Source organism: Erythranthe guttata, chromosome 8, assembly GCF_056151865.1.
Source record: "Erythranthe guttata isolate IM_541 chromosome 8, IM_541, whole genome shotgun sequence".
In the NCBI taxonomy this organism is placed as follows: Eukaryota; Viridiplantae; Streptophyta; class Magnoliopsida; order Lamiales; family Phrymaceae; genus Erythranthe; species Erythranthe guttata.
The window spans coordinates 12,486,044-12,509,393 of NC_142540.1; the positions used below are offsets into that span (position 1 = coordinate 12,486,044).

At 38.2% G+C, this 23,350-nt stretch overlaps 1 non-coding gene across 1 annotated transcript; it reads left to right on the plus strand.

Annotated features, from left to right (window-relative positions):
* Positions 1–3,753: 3,753 nt before the first annotated feature.
* On the plus strand, positions 3,754–3,825 carry TRNAT-GGU (transfer RNA threonine (anticodon GGU)). The gene has a single exon. It is a non-coding gene; the product is annotated as a tRNA-Thr (tRNA).
* Positions 3,826–23,350: the final 19,525 nt, after the last annotated feature.

Sequence of the window (23,350 nt, forward strand, 5' to 3'; positions counted from 1 at the left end):
ATGATCCTTTTTGCGAATGCGCATTTGCGTGAGTACTTTTATGCATGCTTTTGTACTCTTACTTATGTGCGTATCTTTCTAGCGAGTGTTTTTGTGCACGTTTCTTGATGCGCATTCATGTCCTCGAACTGTAGTACGTGTTTTCATGATCGCTTTTGGAATCCAAGTTTGACCATGTTCGATTCCGAATTTGGATTTTTGCCGTTAGACAGGAATTGTAGCCAGCTGAAATAGCTTTCTAATGCCGCCGAAACCAGTTGATTTGGAGTCCAGATGAGAATGTTATGCTCGACTTCGTGGACGTACGCTAACAAAGATGTTGAGGGATTGTCTCTTCTTATTTGATTTTATTTTCCTAATTGCAACTCTTTTTTTTTCTTTGATCATTTTTTCTTCCTGGACACCTAATTTTTGAATTGTACCCATAAGATACCAAATCCACCAATTCAAACAGAAATTTAAATTAATCCAAAAAAAAATCCATGTAAACGTAAACGTAGAGTTTTATTTCTACACTCCACTATATCTTTTTTATCTAGTGTTTTTGTTGTTGTTTGTTAATGCGTATTAAAGTCTAAGTATTGTAGTTTGTGTTTTTAAGAACGTTGTTGCGAATGCACTTTTTCGCATGTTTTTTTACATGTACGTTTGTGTATGTCCATTTGAGCGAGTGTGCTTGTGCATGTTTGTTGATTTGTATTAATGTCCTAGGATTTTAGTTTGCATTTTCATGATCCTTTTTGCGAATGCAAATTCGCGTGAGTACTTTTGTGCATGCTTTTGTACTCTTACTTATGCGCGTATCTTTCTAGCAAGTGTTTTTGTGCACGTTTCTTGATGCGCATTCATGTTCGAGACCGAATTCGGATTTTTCCCGTTACACATGAATTGTAGCCAGCTGAAATAGCTTTCTAATGCCGCCGAAACCAGTTGATTTGGAGTCCGGAAGAGAAAGTTATGCTCAACTTCGTGGACGTACACTACCAAATATGTTGAGGGATTCTCTCTTCTAATTTGATTTTATTTTCCTAATTGCAACTCTTTTCTTTTTCTTTGATCATTTTTGCTTCCTGGACACCTAATTTTTGAATTGTTCCCATAAGGTACCAAATCCACCAATTAAAACAGAAATATAAATTAATCCGTAAAAAAATCCACGTAAACGTAAACGTAGAGTTTAATTTCTACACTCCATTGTATCTCTTTTATCTAGTGTTTTTGCTGTTGTTTGTTAATGTGTATTAAAGTCCTAGTATTGTAGTTCGTGTTTTTAAGAACGTTGTTGCGAATTCACTTTTGCGCATGTTTTTTTACATGTACGTTTGTGACTGTCCATTTGAGCGTGTGTGCTTGTGCTTGTTTGTTGATTTGTATTAATGTCCTATGACTGTAGTTTGCGTTTTCATGATCCTTTTTGCGAATGCGCATTTGCGTGAGTACTTTTATGCATGCTTTTGTACTCTTACTTATGTGCGTATCTTTCTAGCGAGTGTTTTTGTGCACGTTTCTTGATGCGCATTCATGTCCTCGAACTGTAGTACGTGTTTTCATGATCGCTTTTGGAATCCAAGTTTGACCATGTTCGATTCCGAATTTGGATTTTTGCCGTTAGACAGGAATTGTAGCCAGCTGAAATAGCTTTCTAATGCCGCCGAAACCAGTTGATTTGGAGTCCAGATGAGAATGTTATGCTCGACTTCGTGGACGTACGCTAACAAAGATGTTGAGGGATTGTCTCTTCTTATTTGATTTTATTTTCCTAATTGCAACTCTTTTCTTTTTCTTTGATCATTTTTGCTTCCTGGACACCTAATTTTTGAATTGTACCCATAAGATACCAAATCCACCAATTCAAACAGAAATTTAAATTAATCCGAAAAAAAATCCATGTAAACGTAAACGTAGGGTTTTATTTCTACACTCCACTATATCTTTTTTATCTAGTGTTTTTGTTGTTGTTTGTTAATGCGTATTAAAGTCTAAGTATTGTAGTTTGTGTTTTTAAGAACGTTGTTGCGAATGCACTTTTTCGCATGTTTTTTTACATGTACGTTTGTGTATGTCCATTTGAGCGAGTGTGCTTGTGCATGTTTGTTGATTTGTATTAATGTCCTAGGATTTTAGTTTGCATTTTCATGATCCTTTTTGCGAATGCAAATTCGCGTGAGTACTTTTGTGCATGCTTTTGTACTCTTACTTATGCGCGTATCTTTCTAGCAAGTGTTTTTGTGCACGTTTCTTGATGCGCATTCATGTTCGAGACCGAATTCGGATTTTTCCCGTTACACATGAATTGTAGCCAGCTGAAATAGCTTTCTAATGCCGCCGAAACCAGTTGATTTGGAGTCCGGAAGAGAAAGTTATGCTCGACTTCGTGGACGTACACTACCAAATATGTTGAGGGATTCTCTCTTCTAATTTGATTTTATTTTCCTAATTGCAACTCTTTTCTTTTTCTTTGATCATTTTTGCTTCCTGGACACCTAATTTTTGAATTGTTCCCATAAGGTACCAAATCCACCAATTAAAACAGAAATATAAATTAATCCGTAAAAAAATCCACGTAAACGTAAACGTAGAGTTTAATTTCTACACTCCATTGTATCTCTTTTATCTAGTGTTTTTGCTGTTGTTTGTTAATGTGTATTAAAGTCCTAGTATTGTAGTTCGTGTTTTTAAGAACGTTGTTGCGAATTCACTTTTGCGCATGTTTTTTTACATGTACGTTTGTGACTGTCCATTTGAGCGTGTGTGCTTGTGCTTGTTTGTTGATTTGTATTAATGTCCTATGACTGTAGTTTGCGTTTTCATGATCCTTTTTGCGAATGCGCATTTGCGTGAGTACTTTTATGCATGCTTTTGTACTCTTACTTATGTGCGTATCTTTCTAGCGAGTGTTTTTGTGCACGTTTCTTGATGCGCATTCATGTCCTCGAACTGTAGTACGTGTTTTCATGATCGCTTTTGGAATCCAAGTTTGACCATGTTCGATTCCGAATTTGGATTTTTGCCGTTAGACAGGAATTGTAGCCAGCTGAAATAGCTTTCTAATGCCGCCGAAACCAGTTGATTTGGAGTCCAGATGAGAATGTTATGCTCGACTTCGTGGACGTACGCTAACAAAGATGTTGAGGGATTGTCTCTTCTTATTTGATTTTATTTTCCTAATTGCAACTCTTTTCTTTTTATTTGATCATTTTTGCTTCTTGGACACCTAATTTTTGAATTGTACCCATAAGATACCAAATCCACCAATTCAAACAGAAATTTAAATTAATCCGAAAAAAAATCCATGTAAACGTAAACGTAGAGTTTTATTTTTACACTCCACCATATCTTTTTTATCTAGTGTTTTTGTTGTTGTTTGTTAATGCGTATTAAAGTCTTAGTATTGTAGTTTGTGTTCCGTTTTTCAGAATTGTATAGAATTTCATGATTCGATGAAATATCTTGAAATTTCTTTTATGTCGAATTTACATATATGTTATGTATCAATCAAGTGAATTTTGTTTAATTTTATTTATTAATTTTGTTTATAGGGATCATCTCCTCAATAAAATAAATTTAGGGCCAGTCTTGAAACAATTCATTTTACCCTAGACTTCCTAGGCAAATCCATTTGATTATTCAAAAAAAAAATCAGTCACTAGCGACTATGAGTCTACTGCATATACTTATCTATATTATATATATAATATGTGCATATAGAGATTTTATCTACACAGTAACTTGTTCGGGAATTAAATAAAATAAGCCCTTTTAACTCAGTGGTAGAGTAACGCCATGGTAAGGCGTAAGTCATCGGTTCAAATCCGATAAGGGGCTTTTTTTTAAGAACGTTTTTGCGAATGCACTTTTTCGCATGTTTTTTTACATGTACGTTTGTGTATGTCCATTTGAGCGAGTGTGCTTGTGCATGTTTGTTGATATGTATTAATGTCCTAGGATTTTAGTTTGCATTTTCATGATCCTTTTTGCGAATGCAAATTCGCGTGAGTACTTTTGTGCATGCTTTTGTACTCTTACTTATGTGCGTATCTTTCTAGCAAGTGTTTTTGTGCACGTTTCTTGATGCGCATTCATGTTCGAGACCGAATTTGGATTTTTCCCGTTACACATGAATTGTAGCCAGCAGAAATAGCTTTCTAATGCCGCCGAAACCAGTTGATTTGGAGTCCGGAAGAGAAAGTTATGCTCGACTTCGTGGACGTACACTACCAAATATGTTGAGGGATTCTCTCTTCTAATTTGATTTTATTTTCCTAATTGCAACTCTTTTCTTTTTCTTTGATCATTTTTGCTTCCTGGACACCTAATTTTTTAATTGTTCCCATAAGGTACCAAATCCACCAATTAAAACAGAAATATAAATTAATCCGTAAAAAAATCCACGTAAACGTAAACGTAGAGTTTAATTTCTACACTCCATTTTATCTCTTTTATCTAGTGTTTTTGCTGTTGTTTGTTAATGTGTATTAAAGTCCTAGTATTGTAGTTCGTGTTTTTAAGAACGTTGTTGCGAATGCACTTTTGCGCATGTTTTTTTACATGTAAGTTTGTGACTGTCCATTTGAGCGTGTGTGCTTGTGCATGTTCGTTGATTTGTATTAATGTCCTATGACTGTAGTTTGCGTTTTCATGATCCTTTTTGCGAATGCGCATTTGCCTGAGTACTTTTATGCATGCTTTTGTACTCTTACTTATGTGCGTATCTTTCTAGCGAGTGTTTTTGTGCACGTTTCTTGATGCGCATTCATGTCCTCGAACTGTAGTACGTGTTTTCATGATCGCTTTTGGAATCCAAGTTTGACCATGTTCGATTCCGAATTTGCATTTTTGCCGTTAGACAGGAATTGTAGCCAGCTGAAATAGCTTTCTAATGCCGCCGAAACCAGTTGATTTGGAGTCCAGATGAGAAAGTTATGCTCGACTTCGTGGACGTACGCTAACAAAGATGTTGAGGGATTGTCTCTTCTTATTTGATTTTATTTTCCTAATTTCAACTCTTTTCTTTTTCTTTGATCATTTTTGCTTCCTGGACACCTAATTTTTGAATTGTACCCATAAGATACCAAATCCACCAATTCAAACAGAAATTTAAATTAATCCGAAAAAAAATCCATGTAAACGTAAACGTAGAGTTTTATTTCTACACTCCACTATATCTTTTTTATCTAGTGTTTTTGTTGTTGTTTGTTAATGCGTATTAAAGTCTTAGTATTGTAGTTTGTGTTTTTAAGAACGTTGTTGCGAATGCACTTTTGCGCATGTTTTTTTACATGTACGTTTGTGTATGTCCATTTGAGCGAGTGTGCTTGTGCATGTTTGTTGATTTGTATTAATGTCCTAGGATTTTAGTTTGCATTTTCATGATCCTTTTTGCGAATGCAAATTCGCGTGAGTACTTTTGTGCATGCTTTTGTACTCTTACTTATGTGCGTATCTTTCTAGCAAGTGTTTTTGTGCACGTTTCTTGATGCGCATTCATGTTCGAGACCGAATTTGGATTTTTCCCGTTACACGTGAATTGTAGCCAGCTGAAATAGCTTTCTAATGCCGCCGAAACCAGTTGATTTGGAGTCCGGAAGAGAAAGTTATGCTCGACTTCGTGGACGTACACTAACAAATATGTTGAGGGATTCTCTCTTCTAATTTGATTTTATTTTCCTAATTGCAACTCTTTTCTTTTTCTTTGATCATTTTTGCTTCCTGGACACCTAATTTTTGAATTGTTCCCATAAGGTACCAAATCCACCAATTAAAACAAAAATATAAATTAATCCGTAAAAAAATCCACGTAAACGTAAACGTAGAGTTTAATTTCTACACTCCATTGTATCTCTTTTATCTAGTGTTTTTGGTGTTGTTTGTTAATGTGTATTAAAGTCCTAGTATTGTAGTTCGTGTTTTTAAGAACGTTGTTGCGAATGCACTTTTGCGCATGTTTTTTTACATGTACGTTTGTGACTGTCCATTTGAGCGTGTGTGCTTGTGCATGTTTGTTGATTTGTATTAATGTCCTATGACTGTAGTTTGCGTTTTCATGATCCTTTTTGCGAATGCGCATTTGCGTGAGTACTTTTATGCATGCTTTTGTACTCTTACTTATGTGCGTATCTTTCTAGCGAGTGTTTTTGTGCACGTTTCTTGATGCGCATTCATGTCCTCGAACTGTAGTACGTGTTTTCATGATCGCTTTTGGAATCCAAGTTTGACCATGTTCGATTCCGAATTTGGATTTTTGCCGTTAGACAGGAATTGTAGCCATCTGAAATAGCTTTCTAATGCCGCCGAAACCAGTTGATTTGGAGTCCAGATGAGAATGTTATGCTCGACTTCGTGGACGTACGCTAACAAAGATGTTGAGGGATTGTCTCTTCTTATTTGATTTTATTTTCCTAATTGCAACTCTTTTCTTTTTCTTTGATCATTTTTGCTTCCTGGACACCTAATTTTTGAATTGTACCCATAAGATACCAAATCCACCAATTCAAACAGAAATTTAAATTAATCCGAAAAAAAATCCATGTAAACGCAAACGTAGAGTTTTATTTCTACACTCCACTATATCTTTTTTATCTAGTGTTTTTGTTGTTGTTTGTTAATGCGTATTAAAGTCTTAGTATTGTAGTTTGTGTTTTTAAGAACGTTGTTGCGAATGCACTTTTTCGCATGTTTTTTTACATGTACGTTTGTGTATGTCCATTTGAGCGAGTGTGCTTGTGCATGTTTGTTGATTTGTATTAATGTCCTAGGATTTTAGTTTGCATTTTCATGATCCTTTTTGCGAATGCAAATTCGCGTGAGTACTTTTGTGCATGCTTTTGTACTCTTACTTATGTGCGTATCTTTCTAGCAAGTGTTTTTGTGCACGTTTCTTGATGCGCATTCATGTTCGAGACCGAATTTGGATTTTTCCCGTTACACATGAATTGTAGCCAGCTGAAATAGCTTTCTAATGCCGCCGAAACCAGTTGATTTGGAGTCCAGAAGAGAAAGTTATGCTCGACTTCGTGGACATACACTACCAAATATGTTGAGGGATTCTCTCTTCTAATTTGATTTTATTTTCCTAATTGCAACTCTTTTCTTTTTCTTTGATAATTTTTGCTTCCTGGACACCTAATTTTTTAATTGTTCCCAGAAGGTACCAAATCCACCAATTAAAACAGAAATATAAATTAATCCGTAAAAAAATCCACGTAAACGTAAACGTAGAGTTTAATTTCTACACTCCATTGTATCTCTTTTATCTAGTGTTTTTGCTGTTGTTTGTTAATGTGTATTAAAGTCCTAGTTGTTGGAGTAGGTGACCAACAAGCCAACTTGTGGCTATGGTCTTTCTCGTTTTCCTTGTAATAAAACAATCGTTTTTCGTTCGTAATAATAAAACATTTCATTTGGCATTCTATATCTCTTATACCATGCAAGCAGCATAGATATAGTCCTAACGAGTTACTCTATTACTGTGAGTTGGTCTAGTAGAATCGTGAGATAACTCAGCAATGTAATGTAACTGTTAAACCTTGTTCCTAGTCGATGGGTTATGCCAATAATGAGGATACCGGCCTTTCCATTTTGAGAATAGCACTTAGTGTATGTGTACTGCGTCTCATCAGTCCTCGGTGTTGTGACATCGGCATACTTGAGTGGGTGCTCATACTAGATGAGTTCACTGAACTCCCTCGCCCTAGAAATCTATAAGTGGTTCTCATTCATCGAGTAATAGGTTTCTAAGATATAGTTGTACACCATTAGTCCTTGAGACCCAGACATCACCGTGACTTCACTAGAGGACCGATTGTATCGTGACCTGTCTCTGAGTCCCACCGCGGACCACTCCAAGGGCCAACGTTCGTGCAATCCGAAATCTAGTGTGAAGTCTGTGCATTGTAGTAGGGGATTCGAGCGCTTGAGTAGTCATGGATGTCCTGTCTGTTCTGACGGTTTATAATCCAAGGAATCTCTGGACAGAGTTGATAGTGGGGTGATTAAGGAAATGTGTTTCCCTAAGTCGCACACGAACGGATTTATAATACCTAGAACGTTCGCACGGTTATTGAACTTTATAAGAGGTCTCGGTGAACCAATGCCTCTAGTTCAATCGGGATATGTGCTGCGAAGGGATCGTACTGTACGCTAACTATATCATAAGGTTCTTGCAGGCACTTCACTTGTATCTAGGGAATCATGATGCGTAGTTGCTAGACGCCAATCTTGATTCGTTGGGCACCGATTTGATCGGGGTTTAGGTAAAATGAGTTTTACTCTAATCGGGACTCTTGGGAGGAGTTCGTATAAGAACAATGTGTTGTTCGAATCACAAAGAGTTGTGAGCCCACGGCTAGCATACACCTGAACCATTGAGGGTCACACTTCTCGTGTAATATAGATCCTTGATAACAACAAGCATAGATTAATGTGTTAATCTTTGAACAATTGGATATCGATATGATTGAATCCAAGATTCGTAATTGTGGATTGCGAATCGGAATAAACGTAGAGAAAGAGAGACATGCGGAATTTAGTGAACTTTCTAAATTGGGAAGTTTCCCGATTTAGCAAGTCCACTGAAGTGGAAGTTTCCAATTTTGGAAATTGGAAATTTCGAAGAGGCACTCGTATCGACAAGGACTTTGAGCTCGTCACAAATATAATTTTGTTATAATTTTGTGAACGATCGTTTATTAGAAACGAGGCCGACGAGGGAATGGGCTTAATACATCAGTGGGTCAAGCCCAATGACTTAAACCCACTAGGGTTGAAAAACCCTAAGTATAAATAGACCTCAAACAAGAGTTTGAGATCAGATTTTCTGCAACAAAACCCTAGCCGCTCAAGCCCTAGCCGTCCTCCCTCTCGGCCGTTGCTGCCCCGCCGCACCGCCGCTGTCCGCCGCCGGAATCCGCCGGTTTTTCCCTCTCCTTTCTCTATCGTATTCCCTTGTTATCTAACCCCTTTGTATCTAGTGCTACAGTAGGGGGAGATCCGTTTATTCGAGGTGAAACCTAATTGGAGAGGAGCTGCTGCCCCGACGGAATTGCCACACCGCCGCACGCGCCGCTGCACCGCCCACGCGCCGCCGCCGTTGTCACGCACGCGCCGCCGTCGCTCCACCTTCGGACCAGCTGCCGTTCGGTGGTGTTCCTGCAGCCCCGAGGATTGGTAATCGCAGCTTGTACGTGATTGGTTCTTGATTTCGATTCGTCGAAATCTCACGCTACAAGAGGTAAACAAATCAAAACCGTCGTAAATTAATTCGAACATATTTGTATGAATTGTAATTTATGATTATGAGTAATATGCGATTACGTGTTTCGATTTCATTAAATGATGTATAAGCATGTTTCATAACTTTCGATTATACGTATTTTTCAATTAAATCGAAAATTACCATATGTATGGCGGAAGCGTTAAGGTACGTTGACTATGTGATTAGTTTATGCATGTAATCGAAACTAGTTCGATATAAAATTTTAAATTCCGCTGCGTATACATGCACGATCCCCAACAGTGGTATCAGAGCCACGGGTTAATCGTTTATTTGTCAACGTGTTTATCGTTTTCGAAAGCATGCTTCGATTTGTTGAATTGTTGAATTTTTGGTGTTATCAAACTGGGTGGTTTAATATTAATTAAATATTCTGAATATTTCATAAAATATAAAAGATTTTAATTTTAAAAAAATTCGATTTTTGCCGCTGTTTTTCAGCTGACCGAACCGGCCCGGTCGAACCGGTCCGGTCAGCAACAACAACAAAAAAAAAAAAAAAAAATTTTATTGATTTTCTGAGATTAATATTAAAATTAATTGATTTTTAATTTTTGAAATTATTTATCAATTAAACCCAATTAGATAATTGATCCATTAATTTAATTTGAATTCAACGAATAGTGTTGGATTAATTATTTAATTTAATCATTAAATTAGTTTAATTAATGGAACACAAATTAGATGGCAAATAATTAATGGGCTTCATTCTTATTTGAATGATTTATGAATGAAGGAGTCCGTTAATTATATTTGTAATTAATCGTATTAATTAATTAATTCATGAGATGAATAATTGTGATTAAGTACGATGATGATCGTATGTCTCTCTTAGGATCAATATGCGTTTCCACATACCTAGAGAACATAGTTGTAGGAATCACAAACGATCATAACCTAAAACTTCCGATGAGCTAATAAGATTTAATAAATAAAACCCCTCATTCTTAATCAAGAATAATTATCAAGCTATAAAGAAAAACCAAATTGTTGAATTTTTCTTTCCTTCTACCAACAATTAAATTATGTGTAGCCTCTCATAATAGTGCAGTAAGCCGTGTTAGCGGGGAGTGCTATTGTGGGATAAGCTGTAATTTAATTGACATCAGATGGAGATACGGTCATAGATAAAATTATATTGGATTAATGTGGTCGGCTAGATTAACTAGGGGTTGCATTAGTTTGATATAGTTGGACCTATGACATCTCATATTGGTAGGCTAGACTTGACACACGAAGATTTTGATATTCGCTAGATTAACTTAGGTCATTATCAAGTGTGAGGTAAAACGAACTTTAGGGTCACATAGTGATGTGATTGATAGTACTCTACCTTTAGGCTTATGTAATCGGGATAGATTAACTACGGGTTACATTAGCGCTATTGGACCTAAAGCCCATTAAAGAAAAATAAGTTTTCTCGATTGTCTGCTAGAGGGTGGTGGAATTCGATAAAATTAGTGGGAGAACAATTAAAACATAAAAGTCCAAAATTTTAATTGTAACGATTATTACGAACTAAACTCTAATTATTGTCTTCTTAAAATTTTCTCAGCAACAATGTCCAAACATCCCCTTTCCTCAATCCTCGACCAAAACAAACTCACCGGTCCAAACTATTTGGATTGGCTTCGCAATCTGAAACTTGTGCTCCAAGTCGAGGAGCGTCTCTATGTGCTCAATGAACGTCCCCCCGCTGCTCTTCCTGCGACTGCTACTGCTGACGAGACTGCCACTTTCGAGGCATGGAAGAAGGACGACCTCCATGCGAGGTGCTACATGCTAGCATCCATGGTGCCAGAGCTCGCGAGGAAGTATGAGTCTCACGTGCATGCTTATGATATCAAGCACCATCTTGAAAGCATGTACAGTGAGAATACTAGGGCATCGAGGTACTCAGCTACCAAGGAGTTGATCACCATGAGGCTGCGTGAAGGGGCTTCGGTCCACGAGCACGGTCTCAAGATGATCACTCTCCTTGAGAAGCTGGTAAGCCTCGATGTCACCCTCCCGGCCGAGCTCTCGGTGGATTTGATCCTACTGTCCCTTCCTAGTTCTTATGAATCGTTCATAGTGAACTTCAACATGAACAAACTCGATCCACCATTGGATGAGTTGTTGAACATGTTGGTCAGCTATGAGTCCACAATCAAGAAGGAGAAATTTGTTCTCCTAGTTGCTCCTTCTGTGAAGAAAGGTTCTTTCCAGAAGAAAAGGAAATAAAGGAGTTTCGGCCCGAGCAAGAAACTTGAGAAGGGCGAGTCGAGCGGAGTGAAGAATGACAAGGTCACCAAGCAAGTTGATGACGCTTGCCATCATTGTGGAAAGAAGGGCCATTGGCGACGCAACTGCAAGGCTTACCTCGATCAGAAACGTTCTGAAAAGGGTACGTATTTAGTTGAAGTTAATTTGTCCGTTAAATCTTCTGCTTGGGTATTGGATACTGGCTGTGGCTCACATCTTTGTAATGATTTGCAGCTCATGACAAGAAGTAGGAAGCTTAATGTGGGTGAGACCTACTTAAGAATGGGCAACGGAGCAAGAGTTGCTGCTGAAGCCATTGGGACGATTTATCTTTCTGTTTTGGATTCTAGTTTTTCTATTGTTTTGAACAATTGTTTATTTGTTCCGTCACTTATTCGAAACCTTATTTCTATTCCTGTTTTGGATAATGAAGGTTTTACTTTTGTTTTTGGAAATTCGATTTGCATTATACAAAAGGAACAAAATATGATTTGTAAGGGACAACTTATAAACAACTTATATGAACTGAATCCAAGTGAAATACCTATTAACGTTATATCAGCAAAACGAAAAGATATAAGTCTTAACCCCGCACAACTTTGGCACGCTCGACTAGGTCACATTTCCTTGAGAAGGATGAACAAGTTTGTTAGTGAAGGAATGTTCTCCTTGGAGGACATTAAATCACTTCAAACTTGTGTATCCTGCCTTAAAGGAAAAATGACCAAGACTCCCTTCAAAGGGAAGATGGAACGGGCCGAGGGTCTTTTGGATTTGATCCATTCAGACGTGTGTGGTCCACTAAGCGTTAGTGCTAGGGGTGGTTTTAACTACTTCGTTACCTTTACCGATGATTATTCTAGGTATGGTTTCGTGTACTTAATGAAGTATAAGTCTGAAACTTTTGAAAGGTTCAAAGATTTTAGACACCAAGTAGAAAACCAACTCGGTAGACGTATTAAGAAACTACGATCCGATCGTGGTGGCGAATACTTAAGTACTGAGTTTATAGACTATCTTAAAGAGAATGGGATTCTGTCTCAATGGACTCCTCCTGGAACTCCTCAACTCAATGGAGTTTCCGAACGTCGGAATCGAACACTGTTAGACATGGTTCGATCTATGATGGGGTTCACCGAGCTACCGGCATACCTGTGGGGTCATGCACTCCTAACTGCCGTGTATTTTCTGAATAGGGTTAATACCAAAGCAGTTAACTCCACTCCTTATGAACTTTGGCACTCCAAGAAACCCACGTTTAAACATATTAGGATATGGGGTTGTCCCGCTTACGTGAAGCGGCTATTGGGAGATAAGTTGGATAGAAAATCCGACCTATGCTATTTTGTGGGGTATCCCGAGGATTTCATGGGATACGAATTCTACTATGTTTCCGAGGCAAAGGTGTTCGTCTCGAGAAATGCCGTGTTCCTTGAGAAGGAATTTCTATCGGATAGAAAGGGCAGTGTAGTTGATCTCGAAGAAGTTCGAGAACCACAATCTGAAGTTCAAGCACAACAATCAGATAATGAACCAATTCAACAAACCACTAATATACCTCCAGATTTGTCGCTGCGTAGGTCCGAAAGAGTTCGGAGAGCGCCTGATAGGTTATTCCTCGTTGATGAAGTTGACCAAGGATGTGATCCTAGAACTTTCAACGAAGCTGTATCGGATACAGACAAGGGACATTGGCTTAATGCCATGAAATCCGAAATGGACTCTATGTACTCCAACAAGGTATGGACCTTGGTAGATCCACCCGAGGGAATCGTTCCCATAGGCTGCAAGTGGATCTATAAGAAGAAAATTGGAGTAGATGGAAAGGTATCGACCTACAAGGCTAGATTGGTAGCGAAGGGTTATACTCAAAAGCAAGGAGTTGACTATGAGGAAACCTTCTCTCCAGTTGCTATGCTTAAGTCCATTAGGATTTTTCTGGCCATCTCTGCGTGGTATGACTACGAGATATGGCAAATGGATGTGAAGACCGCTTTCCTTAATGGGGACATTGAGGAAGAAATTTACATGGCGCAGCCGGAAGGCTTCATATCTTCTGGAGATGAGCAAAAGGTTTGCAAACTCCAGCGATCCATTTATGGATTGAAACAAGCATCCCGTAGTTGGAACAAAAGGTTCGACACAACTATCAAAGAGTTTGAATTTGTGAAAAACCCGGAGGAACCTTGTGTCTACAAGAAGGTTAGTGGGAGTGCAGTGACTTTCCTTGTACTTTATGTTGATGACATACTACTCATTGGGAATGATGTAGGGATGTTGCACTCAACTAAAGTATGGTTATCCACACGTTTCTCGATGAAGGATTTGGGAGAAGCATCCTATGTATTGGGAATACGAATCTATAGAGATAGATCGAGGAGATTACTTGGCTTGTCCCAATCCATGTACATAGACACCGTTCTTAAACGGTTTAGCATGGAAGAATCCAAAAAGGGATTCTTGCCAATGTCCCATGGGGTTCGTCTCTCGAAATCCATGCGTCCTCAAACGCAATTGGAAATCGAGGAGATGAAAAAGACACCTTATGCATCCGCTATAGGAAGCCTAATGTATGGCATGCTGTGTACACGACCTGATATTGCGTATGCTGTGAGCGTCACAAGCAGATATCAGTCTGACCCCGGCCCAGCCCATTGGAAGGCTGTGAAGGACATTCTCAAGTACTTGCGAAGAACTCGAGATTTGTTTTTGGTCTATGGGGATACCGAGTTGAAATTAGAAGGCTTCACGGATTCTAGTTTTCAATCGGACGTGGATGACTCGAAGTCAAACTCGGGGTATATATTCAAAGTAAACGGGGGTGCCGTGTGTTAGAAGAGTTCCAAACAAGGCACGACGGCTGATTCCACCACCGAGGCTGAATATATTGCAACATCAGATGCTTCAAAGGAAGGGTCAGGGATTAGGAAATTCATCCAAGAGTTGGGTGTATTTCCGAACGCTAGCGATCCAGTACAGCAGTACTGCGATAACAACGGAGCCGTAGCGCAAGCTAAGGAACCGAGAGCTCATCAGAAGTCGAAGCACGTGTTGAGAAAATACCATGTGATCCGAGAGATCATAGAGAGAGGTGAAGTCAAGCTCGACAGAGTCACCTCGGAGGACAATATTGCAGATCCCTTCACCAAGCCATTGTCAGGATCAGTCCACGAGAAACATCGAGAGTCGATGGGACTTAGATTTATGAGTAGTTGGCTTTAGGTCAAGTGGGAGATTGTTGGAGTAGGTGACCAACAAGCCAACTTGTGGCTATGGTCTTTCTCGTTTTCCTTGTAATAAAACAATCGTTTTTCGTTCGTAATAATAAAACATTTCATTTGGCATTCTATATCTCTTATCCCATGCAAGCAGCATAGATATAGTCCTAACGAGTTACTCTATTACTGTGAGTTGGTCTAGTAGAATCGTGAGATAACTCAGCAATGTAATGTAACTGTTAAACCTTGTTCCTAGTCGATGGGTTACGCCAATAATGAGGATACCGGCCTTTCCCTTTTGAGAATAGCACTTAGTGTATGTGTACTGCGTCTCATCAGTCCTCGGTGTTGTGACATCGGCATACTTGAGTGGGTGCTCATACTAGATGAGTTCACTAAACTCCCTCGCCCTAGAAATCTATAAGTGGTTCTCATTCATCGAGTAATAGGTTTCTAAGATATAGTTGTACACCATTAGTCCTTGAGACCCAGACATCACCCTGACTTCACTAGAGGACCGATTGTATCGTGACCTGTCTCTGAGTCCCACCGCGGACCACTCCAAGGGCCAACGTTCGTGCAATCCGAAATCTAGTGTGAAGTCTGTGCATTGTAGTAGGGGATTCGAGCGCTTGAGTAGTCATGGATGTCCTGTGTGTTCTGACGGTTTATAATCCAAGGAATCTCTGGCCAGAGTTGATAGTGGGGTGATTAGGGAAATGTGTTTCCCTAAGTCGCACACGAACGGATTTATAATACCTAGAACGTTCGCACGGTTATTGAACTTTATAAGAGGTCTCGGTGAACCAATGCCTCTAGTTCAATCGGGACATGTGCTGCGAAGGGATCGTACTGTACGCTAACTATATCATAAGGTTCTTGCAGGCACTTCACTTGTATCTAGGGAATCATGATGCGTAGTTGCTAGACGCCAATCTTGATTCGTTGGGCACCGATTTGATCGGGGATTAGGTAAAATGAGTTTTACTCTAATCGGGACTCTTGGGAGGAGTTCGTATAAGAACAATGTGTTGTTCAAATCACAAAGAGTTGTGAGCCCACGGCTAGCATACACCTGAACCATTGAGGGTCACACTTCTCGTGTAATATAGATCCTTGATAACAACAAGCATAGATTAATGTGTTAATCTTTGAACAATTGGATGTCGATATGATTGAATCCAAGATTCGTAATTGTGGATTGCGAATCGGAATAAACGTAGAGAAAGAGAGACATGCGGAATTTAGTGAACTTTCTAAATTGGGAAGTTTCCCGATTTAGCAAGTCCACTGAAGTGGAAGTTTCCAATTTTGGAAATTGGAAATTTCGAAGAGGCACTCGTATCGACAAGGACTTTGAGCTCGTCACAAATATAATTTTGTTATAATTTTGTGAACGATCGTTTATTAGAAACGAGGCCGACGAGGGAATGGGCTTAATACATCATAGGGTCACGCCCAATGACTTAAACCCACTAGGGTTGAAAAACCCTAAGTATAAATAGACCTCAAACAAGAGTTTGAGATCAGATTTTCTGCAACAAAACCCTAGCCGCTCAAGCCCTAGCCGTCCTCCCTCTCGGCCGTTGCTGCCCCGCCGCACCGCCGCCGTCCGCCGCCGGAATCCGCCGGTTTTTCCCTCTCCTTTCTCTATCGTATTCCCTTGTTATCTAACCCCTTTGTATCTAGTGCTACAGTAGGGGGAGATCCGTTTATTCGAGGTGAAACCTAATTGGAGAGGAGCTGCTGCCCCGACGGAATTGCCACACCGCCGCACGCGCCGCTGCACCGCCCACGCGCCGCCGCCGTTGTCACGCACGCGCCGCCGTCGCTCCACCTTCGGACCAGCTGCCGTTCGGTGGTGTTCCTGCAGCCCCGAGGATTGGTAATCGCAGCTTGTACGTGATTGGTTCTTGATTTCGATTCGTCGAAATCTCACGCTACAAGAGGTAAAAAAATCGAAACCGTCGTAAATTAATTCGAACATATTTGTATGAATTGTAATTTATGATTATGAGTAATATGCGATTACGTGTTTCGATTTCATTAAATGATGTATAAGCATGTTTCATAACTTTCGATTATACGTATTTTTCAATTAAATCGAAAATTACCATATGTATGGCGGAAGCGTTAAGGTACGTTGAGTATGTGATTAGTTTATGCATGTAATCGAAACTAGTTCGATATAAAATTTTAAATTCCGCTGCGTATACATGCACGATCCCCAACACTAGTATTGTAGTTCGTGTTTTTAAGAACGTTGTTGCGAATGCAGTTTTGCGCAAGTTTTTTGACATGTAAGTTTGTGACTGTCCATTTGAGCGTGTGTGCTTGTGCATGTTCGTTGATTTGTATTAATGTTCTATGACTGTAGTTTGCGTTTTCATGATCCTTTTTGCGAATGCGCATTTGAGTGAGTACTTTTATGGATGCTTTTGTACTCTTACTTATGTGCGTATCTTTCTAGCGAGTGTTTTTGTGCACGTTTCTTGATGCGCATTCATGTCCTCGAACTGTAGTACGTGTTTTCATGATCGCTTTTGGAATCCAAGTTTGACCATGTTCGATTCCGAATTTGCATTTTTGCCGTTAGACAGGAATTGTAGCCAACTGAAATAGCTTTCTAATGCCGCCGAAACCAGTTGATTTGGAGTCCAGATGAGAAAGTTATGCTCGACTTCGTGGACGTACGCTAACAAAGATGTTGAGGGATTGTCTCTTCTTATTTGATTTTATTTTCCTAATTTCAACTCTTTTCTTTTTCTTTGATCATTTTTGCTTCCTGGACACCTAATTTTTGAATTGTACCCATAAGATACCAAATCCACCAATTCAAACAGAAATTTAAATTAATCCGAAAAAAAATCCATGTAAACTTAAACGTAGAGTTTTATTTCTACACTCCACTATATCTTTTTTATCTAGTGTTTTTGTTGTTGTTTGTTAATGCGTATTAAAGTCTTAGTATTGTAGTTTGTGTTTTTAAGAACGTTGTTGCGAATGCACTTTTTCGCATGTTTTTTTACATGTACGTTTGTGTATGTCCATTTGAGCGAGTGTGCTTGTGCATGTTTGTTGATTTGTATTAATGTCCTAGGATTTTAGTTTGCATTTTCATGATCCTTTTTGCGAATGCAAATTCGCGTGAGTACTTTTGTGCATGCTTTTGTACTCTTACTTATGCGCGTATCTTTCTAGCAAGTGTTTTTGTGCACGTTTCTTGATGCGCATTCATGTTCGAGACCGAATTTGGATTTTTCCCGTTACACATGAATTGTAGCCAGCTGAAATAGCTTTCTAATGCCGCCGAAACCAGTTGATTTGGAGTCCGGAAGAGAAAGTTATGCTCGACTTCGTGGACGTACACTACCAAATATGTTGAGGGATTCTCTCTTCTAATTTGATTTTATTTTCCTAATTGCAACTCTTTTCTTTTTCTTTGATCATTTTTGCTTCCTGGACACCTAATTTTTGAATTGTTCCCATAAGGTACCAAATCCACCAATTAAAACAGAAATATAAATTAATCCGTAAAAAAATCCACGTAAACGTAAACGTAGAGTTTAATTTCTACACTCCATTGTATCTCTTTTATCTAGTGTTTTTGCTGTTGTTTGATAATGTGTATTAAAGTCCTAGTATTGTAGTTCGTGTTTTTAAGATTTTTTTGCGAATGCACTTTTGCGCATGTTTTTTTACATGTACGTTTGTGACTGTCCATTTGAGCGTGTGTTCTTGTGCATGTTTGTTGATTTGTATTAATGTCCTATGACTGTAGTTTACGTTTTAATGATCCTTTTTGCGAATGCGCATTTGCGTGAGTACTTTTATGCATGCTTTTGTACTCTTACTTATGTGCGTATCTTTCTAGCGAGTGTTTTTGTGCACGTTTCTTGATGCGCATTCATGTCCTCGAACTGTAGTACGTGTTTTCATGATCGCTTTTGGAATCCAAGTTTGACCATGTTCGATTCCGAATTTGGATTTTTGCCGTTAGACAGGAATTGTAGCCAGCTGAAATAGCTTTCTAATGCCGCCGAAACCAGTTGATTTGGAGTCCTGATGAGAAAGTTATGCTCGACTTCGTGGACGTACGCTAACAAAGATGTTGAGGGATTGTCTCTTCTTATTTGATTTTATTTTCCTAATTGCAACTCTTTTCTTTTTCTTTGATCATTTTTGCTTCCTGGACACCTAATTTTTGAATTGTACCCATAAGATACCAAATCCACCAATTCAAACAGAAATTTAAATTAATCCGAAAAAAAATCCATGTAAACGTAAATGTAGAGTTTTATTTCTACACTCCACTATATCTTTTTTATCTAGTGTTTTTGTTGTTGTTTGTTAATGCGTATTAAAGTCTTAGTATTGTAGTTTGTGTTTTTAAGAACGTTGTTGCGAATGCACTTTTTCGCATGTTTTTTTACATGTACGTTTGTGTATGTCCATTTGAGCGAGTGTGCTTGTGCATGTTTGTTGATTTGTATTAATGTCCTAGGATTTTAGTTTGCATTTTCATGATCCTTTTTGCGAATGCAAATTCGCGTGAGTACTTTTGTGCATGCTTTTGTACTCTTACTTATGTGCGTATCTTTCTAGCATGTGTTTTTGTGCACGTTTCTTGATGCGCATTCATGTTCGAGACCGAATTTGGATTTTTCCCGTTACACAAGAATTGTAGCCAGCTGAAATAGATTTCTAATGCCGCCGAAACCAGTTGATTTGGAGTCCGGAAGAGAAAGTTATGCTCGACTTCGTGGACGTACACTACCAAATATGTTGAGGGATTCTCTCTTCTAATTTGATTTTATTTTCCTAATTGCAACTCTTTTCTTTTTCTTTGATCATTTTTGCTTCCTGGACACCTAATTTTTGAATTGTTCCCATAAGCTACCAAATCCACCAATTAAAACAGAAATATAAATTAATCCGTAAAAAAATCCACGTAAACGTAAACGTAGAGTTTAATTTCTACACTCCATTGTATCTCTTTTATCTAGTGTTTTTGCTGTTGTTTGTTAATGTGTATTAAAGTCCTAGTATTGTAGTTCGTGTTTTTAAGAACGTTGTTGCGAATGCACTTTTGCGCATGTTTTTTTACATGTAAGTTTGTGACTGTCCATTTGAGCGTGTGTGCTTGTGCATGTTCGTTGATTTGTATTAATGTCCTATGACTGTAGTTTGCGTTTTCATGATCCTTTTTGCGAATGCGCATTTGCGTGAGTACTTTTATGCATGCTTTTGTACTCTTACTTATGTGCGTATCTTTCTAGCGAGTGTTTTTGTGCACGTTTCTTGATGCGCATTCATGTCCTCGAACTGTAGTACGTGTTTTCATGATCGCTTTTGGAATCCAAGTTTGACCATGTTCGATTCCGAATTTGCATTTTTGCCGTTAGACAGGAATTGTAGCCATCTGAAATAGCTTTCTAATGCCGCCGAAACCAGTTGATTAGGAGTCCAGCTGAGAAAGTTATGCTCGACTTCGTGGACGTACGCTAACAAAGATGTTGAGGGATTGTCTCTTCTTATTTGATTTTATTTTCCTAATTGCAACTCTTTTCTTTTTCTTTGATCATTTTTGCTTCCTGGACACCTAATTTTTGAATTGTACCCATAAGTTGCCAAATCCACCAATTCAAACAGAAATTTAAATTAATCCGAAAAAAAATCCATGTAAACGTAAACGTAGAGTTTTATTTCTACACTCCACTATATCTTTTGTATCTAGTGTTTTTGTTGTTGTTTGTTAATGCGTATTAAAGTCTTAGTATTGTAGTTTGTGTTTTTAAGAACGTTGTTGCGAATGCACTTTTTCGCATGTTTTTTTACATGTACGTTTGTGTATGTCCATTTGAGCGAGTGTGCTTGTGCATGTTTGTTGATTTGTATTAATGTCCTAGGATTTTAGTTTGCATTTTCATGATCCTTTTTGCGAATGCAAATTCGCGTGAGTACTTTTGTGCATGCTTTTGTACTCTTACTTATGTGCGTATCTTTCTAGCAAGTGTTTTTGTGCACGTTTCTTGATGCGCATTCATGTTCGAGACGGAATTTGGATTTTTCCCGTTACACATGAATTGTAGCCAGCTGAAATAGCTTTCTAATGCCGCCGAAACCAGTTGATTTGGAGTCCGGAAGAGAATGTTATGCTCGACTTCGTGGACGTACACTACCAAATATGTTGAGGGATTCTCTCTTCTAATTTGATTTCATTTTCCTAATTGCAACTCTTTTCTTTTTCTTTGATCATTTTTGCTTCCTGGACACCTAATTTTTTAATTGTTCCCATAAGGTACCAAATCCACCAATTAAAACAGAAATATAAATTAATCCGTAAAAAAATCCACGTAAACGTAAACGTAGAGTTTAATTTCTACACTCCATTGTATCTCTTTTATCTAGTGTTTTTGTTGTTGTTTGTTAATGTGTATTAAAGTCCTAGTATTGTAGTTCGTGTTTTTAAGAACGTTGTTGCGAATGCACTTTTGCGCATGTTTTTTTACATGTAAGTTTGTGACTGTCCATTTGAGCGTGTGTGCTTGTGCATGTTCGTTGATTTGTATTAATGTCCTATGACTGTAGTTTGCGTTTTCATGATCCTTTTTGCGAATGCGCATTTGCGTGAGTACTTTTATGCATGCTTTTGTACTCTTACTTATGTGCTTATCTTTCTAGCGAGTGTTTTTGTGCACGTTTCTTGATGCGCATTCATGTCCTCGAACTATAGTACGTGTTTTCATGATCGCTTTTGGAATCCATGTTTGACCATGTTCGATTCCGAATTTGCATTTTTGCCGTTAGACAGGAATTGTAGCCAGCTGAAATAGCTTTCTAATGCCGCCGAAACCAGTTGATTTGGAGTCCAGATGAGAAAGTTATGCTCGACTTCGTGGACGTACGCTAACAAAGATGTTGAGGGTTTGTCTCTTCTTATTTGATTTTATTTTCCTAATTTCAACTCTTTTCTTTTTCTTTGATCATTTTTGCTTCCTGGACACCTAATTTTTGAATTGTACCCATAAGATACCAAATCCACCAATTCAAACAGAAATTTAAATTAATCCGAAAAAAAATCCATGTAAACGTAAACGTAGAGTTTTATTTCTACACTCCACTATATCTTTTTTATCTAGTGTTTTTGTTGTTGTTTGTTAATGCGTATTAAAGTCTTAGTATTGTAGTTTGTGTTTTTAAGAACGTTGTTGCGAATGCACTTTTTCGCATGTTTTTTTACATGTACGTTTGTGTATGTCCATTTGAGCGAGTGTGCTTGTGCATGTTTGTTGATTTGTATTAATGTCCTAGGATTTTAGTTTGCATTTTCATGATCCTCTTTGCGAATGCAAATTCGCGTGAGTACTTTTGTGAATGCTTTTGTACTCTTACTTATGTGCGTATCTTTCTAGCAAGTGTTTTTGTGCACGTTTCTTGATGCGCATTCATGTTCGAGACCGAATTTGGATTTTTCCCGTTACACATGAATTGTAGCCAGCTGAAATAGCTTTCTAATGCCGCCGAAACCAGTTGATTTGGAGTCCGGAAGAGAAAGTTATGCTCGACTTCGTGGACGTACACTACCAAATATGTTGAGGGATTCTCTCTTCTAATTTGATTTTATTTTCCTAATTGCAACTCTTTTCTTTTTCTTTGATCATTTTTGCTTCCTGGACACCTAATTTTTGAATTGTTCCCATAAGGTACCAAATCCACCAATTAAAACAGAAATATAAATTAATCCGTAAAAAAATCCACGTAAACGTCAACGTAGAGTTTAATTTCTACACTCCATTGTATCTCTTTTATCTAGTGTTTTTGCTGTTGTTTGTTAATGTGTATTAAAGTCCTAGTATTGTAGTTCGTGTTTTTAAGAACGTTGTTGCGAATGCACTTTTGCGCATGTTTTTTTACATGTACGTTTGTGACTGTCCATTTGAGCGTGTGTGCTTGTGCATGTTTGTTGATTTGTATTAATGTCTTATGACTGTAGTTTGCGTTTTCATGATCCTTTTTGCGAATGCGCATTTGCGTGAGTACTTTTATGCATGCTTTTGTACTCTTACTTATGTGCGTATCTTTCTAGCGAGTGTTTTTGTGCACGTTTCTTGATGCGCATGAATGTCCTCGAACTGTAGTACGTGTTTTCATGATCGCTTTTGGAATCCAAGTTTGACCATGTTCGATTCCGAATTTGGATTTTTGCCGTTAGACAGGAATTGTAGCCAGCTGAAATAGCTTTCTAATGCCGCCGAAACCAGTTGATTTGGAGTCCTGATGAGAAAGTTATGCTCGACTTCGTGGACGTACGCTAACAAAGATGTTGAGGGATTGTCTCTTCTTATTTGATTTTATTTTCCTAATTGCAACTCTTTTCTTTTTCTTTGATCATTTTTGCTTCCTGGACACCTAATTTTTGAATTGTACCCATAAGATACCAAATCCACCAATTCAAACAGACATTTAAATTAATACGAAAAAAAATCCATGTAAACGTAAACGTAGAGTTTTATTTCTACACTCCACTATATCTTTTTTATCTAGTGTTTTTGTTGTTGTTTGTTAATGCGTATTAAAGTCTTAGTATTGTAGTTTGTGTTTTTAAGAACGTTGT